This window comes from Ambystoma mexicanum, chromosome 2q, assembly GCF_040938575.1.
Source record: "Ambystoma mexicanum isolate Mex_15411 chromosome 2q, UKY_AmexF1_1, whole genome shotgun sequence".
Classification (NCBI taxonomy): Eukaryota; Metazoa; Chordata; class Amphibia; order Caudata; family Ambystomatidae; genus Ambystoma; species Ambystoma mexicanum.
Genome location: NC_090924.1, coordinates 322,858,659 through 322,864,181, shown reverse-complemented (window position 1 = coordinate 322,864,181; position 5,523 = coordinate 322,858,659). Strand labels below are relative to the sequence as shown.

The window sequence follows — 5,523 nt, the reverse complement described above, 5'->3', positions numbered from 1 at the left end:
GCTTGCTTCAGCAACACATGTACTAATATTGGAATGATAATGGGAAAATTAAATTGGCCCCTGCTCTAAAGGATGGCACGCACATTCGTAAAGCATTCACTATTTTTGGCACATGACAGGACAGAAACTTTCTTAATTTGCAAGGCTTTATTTTTTGAATACATCTTTTTTAATGAAGATTGAAATTGTATGTTCATACATATTACACGACAACACAATACATTTTGAGCCAAATTCAACACTAATGCCTCCGGAGCCTTTTACTTGTGAGTCCTATTGACTGAATGAACAGCCCCGTCGCCTTCAATTTCTTGGCTTGCACTTTTAGAAGTGGCACGCGTCTTTTGATTTTTTATCCCATTTTACCAAACTCAGTATTATCACTTTCCCCCTTGTTGTGCACTCCAGCGTAAACTGCTTTAAGGTGCTATTTGCAAACATCGCTCTGAACTACAGCTTTACTTGCTTCTAGGCCTTAATCTTTAATTGGAGCGGAGCGTTGTACTCCGGATTTGGCTGCTTTTAGTTTGAAAGTTACAGAAATCAAAAAAGAAATCAACAAACAGTTTAATTGTGAAATACCATTGTCACAATGTGCTGCAGTGCATGAAAACTTAAAATGAATGGTAGGGAGAGGAAGAGGAAGAGTGAGAGGGAAAGGGAGGTTTGTGGGGGGGAGAAAGAGTGAGGGCGGGAAGGAGGGAGGGTAGGAGGGAGGGGGAGTGAGAGAGACTGAGAGAGAGAAAACAAAGAAAATATGATATTTGGGGGCTATGTGTTTGCATGGAAAAGATTTTAGGCTTTAAATCAAGTGGAAAGGGGCTCATTGGCTGGTATCTCAGCTTTTTGATGCTTTGTTGAGTTGCTTGGAACATGCAAGGAAGAAGACCTGAAGCACTCCCGACCAGGTTGCATGTCTCTACGTTACTGAAATCCCACAGACCTCCTCCCTGTGCCACAACGTTCTGGGCACTGAGCTCTGCAGTTGTTCCCCACAAGTCGCCAAGCGCCCCAGATTTACTTTCTCAGATTGGCTAGTTACTGCTACCCTAACTCGACCACTATATTTTCCCCAGATACTTGCTATTGTGGAGTAAGCAGGGCTAAGACAGAGGGAGAGGGGGTGTGCCTATGCAAATCATCTGCCAGGATCATCCCTGGGACGTCATTCCATCTCACCAGCTGACACCTGGGCAGCAGCAGGTAATTTGGAGAACAGAAATATTCGGACAGGCCACAAAGCAAAGACTGGGCCGTTGATTGAGGATCCCTTTAGCCATGTCTCCCTAAGTTACCGAGGTCCAGAAAAACTCCACCCTCAGCTCTCATAGAGAGGTCCTTGGCCGATCGTGGCCGATCAGGGCAGTGAAGGGTCAGGGGTGACTGCACACTGCCTCACCTTTTCACTGCTTTCTACAGCGGTAATGCTTTTGCAGAAGCGGCCTGTACAAGTGATTTTGTTCTGCGCTGTGGGAAAGTGACATTTATCCACTGACATTAACCAAACTACTTGCGCTGTTCAACGCACATACATGCAGAGAAATAATGTTATGTTTTTTGGGGAAGGTCTAGAGTGTCCTGCTGATTATTTATTAAGCTGTACTCTACTCTTGCTTTTACAAAGAGTCTTCGCAGCCCAGGAATGTTTAAGGCATACTGTATGTCCCTCCCTTACAATGAAAACTCTGTTGAAAACACAGAGGTACATAGGAATGGATCTGTTAAGAAATGAAACAAAAAGCCTGGAAAAATGTCGAAACGGGTAGGATTTGGACTTACAATTAACGGACTCACAGTCAGATGTGCTATCCCTTGATCCACTGACTCCCTTTCCTTTGTGTAATCCTTTTGCTCTCACTAGGGTTTTCCAAAGTGGCTTTCATATAAAAGATCCTAGACCAGCATTTTGTGGCACACATGCCTCATATCCCATTGCTCTTGATAAACTCACATCATCTCCCACCAATACAAGCTGTAAAAGATTTTCAGGGCTTAGCCAAGCAAACTAGACGTGGGTCGAAGGTTGAGCAATCCTTAAATCAGCAGCAAAGTTAACATTGAAATTAGCCTCAGAATCTCTTAAAGGATGGTCCAACATCTGATGCTTGCAGCGCGCGATGGGGCAGCCTGGGTGCTGACACCTTAAACCATCTCCTGTTGTTGCCTTGTCCTTGATCCAGCCATGGGCCCACATACACTCAGAGGTACAGAGTGTTTCTCATGTCTATGCGTCTGCTGCGATGCTCTCACGCGTGCCTCACCCAGCCATCGTGATGGGGAGGGGGTGTCAATTTGCAAGCATCCTGGAGCATGAATCTTTTTATCTTTAAATATAATTGGCATTAAACCAAACCATTTAGGACCAGATCAGTACAGCAGCAAAGAATGCTGGTGTATTGCTGTTTGCCTCTTAATTTCATACCATCCAACATCTAAATTGTGTTTGGTCAAACGTTTGCCATATCAAATGTCCTTATGTCAAAGGGCAGAAAGTCCAGAGGTCCTAATCAATGGTTTGGTTGGCTCTCCCTTTGCGCTTCCCTTAAGGCGTCAGCACCAGAGGCTGCCCGATTGCGCCCTGCAAGCAATCAATGTTGGCCCATCCTTTAAGAGATTCTGAGGCTGATTTCAATGTTATTTTTGCTGCTGATTTAAGGATTGCTCAACCTTTGACCCACGTCTAGTTTTCTTGGCTATGCACTTGACATCTTTTACAGCTTGTATTGGTGGGAGATGATGTGAGTTTATCGGGAGCAACGGGATATGAGGCATGTGGGCCATAAAAAACAGGTCTTGGATTTTTTTTTTATAAGAAAGCCGCTTTAAGTAAGGAACTTTGGAAAACCCTGCTGAGAGCAAAAGGATTACACGAAAGGTAAGGGGGTCAGTGGGTCAAGGGATGGCACATCTGACGGTGAGTCAGTTTATTGTAAGTCCAAATTCTACCTGTTTCAACATTTTTCCAGGTGTTTGTTTAATTTCTTAACAGGTCCATTCCTATGTGCCTCAGCAACACATGTACTAATATTGGAATGATAATGGGAAAATGGAATTGGTTCCTGCTCTAAAGGATGACACGCACATTTTTAAAGTATTCACTATTGTTGGCACATGACAGGACAGAAACTTTCTTAATTTGCAAGTCTTTATTTTTTAATACATCTTTTTTAATGAAGATTGAAATTGTATGTTCATGCATATTACACGACAACACAATACATTTTGCGCCAAATTCAACACTAATGCCTCTGAAGCCTTTTACTTGTGAGTCCTATTGACTGAATAAACAGCCCAGTCCCCTTCAATTTCTTGACTTGTACTTTTAGAAGTGGCACGCTTCTTTTGTTTTTCGATCCCATTCTACCAAACTCAGTATAATCTCTTTCCCCCTTGTTGTGCACTCCAGCGTAAACTGCTTCAAGCTGCTATTTGCAAACATCGCTCTGAACTACAGCTTTACTTGCTTCTAGGCCTTAATCTTTAATTGGAGCTGAGCATTGTACTCCGGATTTGGCTGCTTTTAGTTGGTTGATTTCTTTTTTGATTTCTGTAACTTTCAAACAGTTTCATTGTGAAATACCATTGTCACAATGTGCTGCAGTGCATGAAAACTTAAAATGAATGGAAGGGAGAAGAGGAAGAGTGAGAGGGAGAAGGAGCTGGGCGGGGGAAAAAGAGAGAGGGCAGGAGGGAAGGCAGGAGGGAGGGAGGGAGGTAGAGAGAGATAAAGAGAGAGAAAACAAAGAAAATATGTATTTGGGGACTATGTGTTTGCATGGAAAAGAGTTTAGGCTTTAAATCAAGTGGAAAGTGGCTCTGTGGCTGATATCTCAGTCTGTTGATGCTTTGTTGAGTTGCTTGGAGCATGCAAGGAAGGAGACCTGAAGCACTCCCGACCAGGTTGCATGTCTCTACGTTACTGATATCCCACAGACCTCCTCCCTGTGCCACAAAGTTCTGGGCACTGAGCTCTGCAGTTGTTCCCCACAAGTCGCGTAGCGCCCCAGATTTACTTTCTCAGAGTGGCTAGTTACTGATACCCCACCTCGACCACTGTATTTTCCCTAGATACTTGCTACTGTGGAGTAAGCAGGGCTAAGAGAGAGGGAGAGGGGATGTGCCTATGCAAATCACCTGCCAGGATCTTGCCTGGTACGTCATTCCATCTCACCAGCTGACATCTGGGCTGCGGCAGGTAATTTGGAGAACAGACATATAGGGACAGGCCACAAAGCAAATGCTGGGCTGTTGATTGAGGATCCCTTTAGCCATGTCTCCCTAAGTTCCCGAGCACCAGACAATTTCCACCCTTAGCTCTCATAGAGAGGTCCTTGGCCGATCGTTGCCGATCAGGGCAGTGAAGGGTCTGGGGTGACTGTACACTGCCTCACCTTTTCACTGCTTTCTACACTGGTAATGCTTTTGCAGAAGTGGCCTGGTCAAGTGATTCTGTTCTGCGCTGTGTGAAAGTGACATTTATCCACTGACATTAACCAAACTACTTGCGCTGCCCAACTCACATACATGCAGAGAAATCATTTTATGTTTTTTGGGGAAGGTATAGAGGGTCCTGCTGATGATTTATTAAGCTGTCTGCTACTCTTTCTTTTACATAGAGTCTTCGCAGCCCAGGAATGTTTAAGGCATACGGTATGTCCCTCGCTTACAATGAAAACAGAGGTACAAAGGAATGGGTCTGTTAAGAGATTAAACAAAAAGCCTGGGAAATGTCGAAACTGGTAGTATTTGTACTTACAATAAACGGACTCACAGTCAAATGTGCTATCGGTTGACCCACTGACCCCCTTACCTTTTGTGTAATACTTTTGCTCTCAGTAGGGTTGTCCAAACTTCCCTTCTTAAAGCGGCTTTCTTATAAAAAATCCTAGAACTGCTTTTTGTGGCACACATGCCTCATATCCCGTTGCTCTTGATAAACTCACATCATCTCCCACCAGTACAAGCTGTAAAAGATTTCCAGGGCTTATCCAAGCAAACTAGATTTGGGTCGAAGGTTGACCAATCCTAAAATCAGCAGCAAAGTTAACATTGAAATCAGCCTCAGAATCTCTTAAAGGATGGTCCAACATTTGTTGCTTACAGGGATCAATTGGACAGCCTCTGGAACTGGCGCCATAAGCCACCTCCTGTTCTGCCTTGTCCTTGATACAGCCATGGGCCCACATACACTCAGAGGTACAGAGTTGTTCTCATGTCTATGGGTCTATTGTGATGTTCTCAGGCTTGCATCACCCAGCCATTGTGATGGGGAGGGGGTTGGTGTCATTTTGCAAGCACCCTGGAGCATGAATCTTTAAATATAATTGGCATTAAACCAACCCCTTTAGGACCAGATCAATACAGCAGCAAAGAATGCTTATTCACTGTTGTTTGCCTCTTCATTTCATACCACCCGATATCTAAATGGTGTTTTGACTTTCTGCCCTCTGACATAAGGACATTTGGTATGGCAAACCTTTGACTGGAGGTCCAAATCAATGGTTTGATTGACTCTCCCTTTGC

At 44.1% G+C, this 5,523-nt stretch overlaps 1 non-coding gene across 1 annotated transcript; it reads left to right on the top strand.

Annotated features, from left to right (window-relative positions):
• LOC138570599 (U6 spliceosomal RNA) lies at window positions 1-107 on the top strand. Its single transcript, XR_011303638.1, has one exon. It is a non-coding gene; the product is annotated as a U6 spliceosomal RNA (small nuclear RNA).
• Window positions 108-5,523: the final 5,416 nt, after the last annotated feature.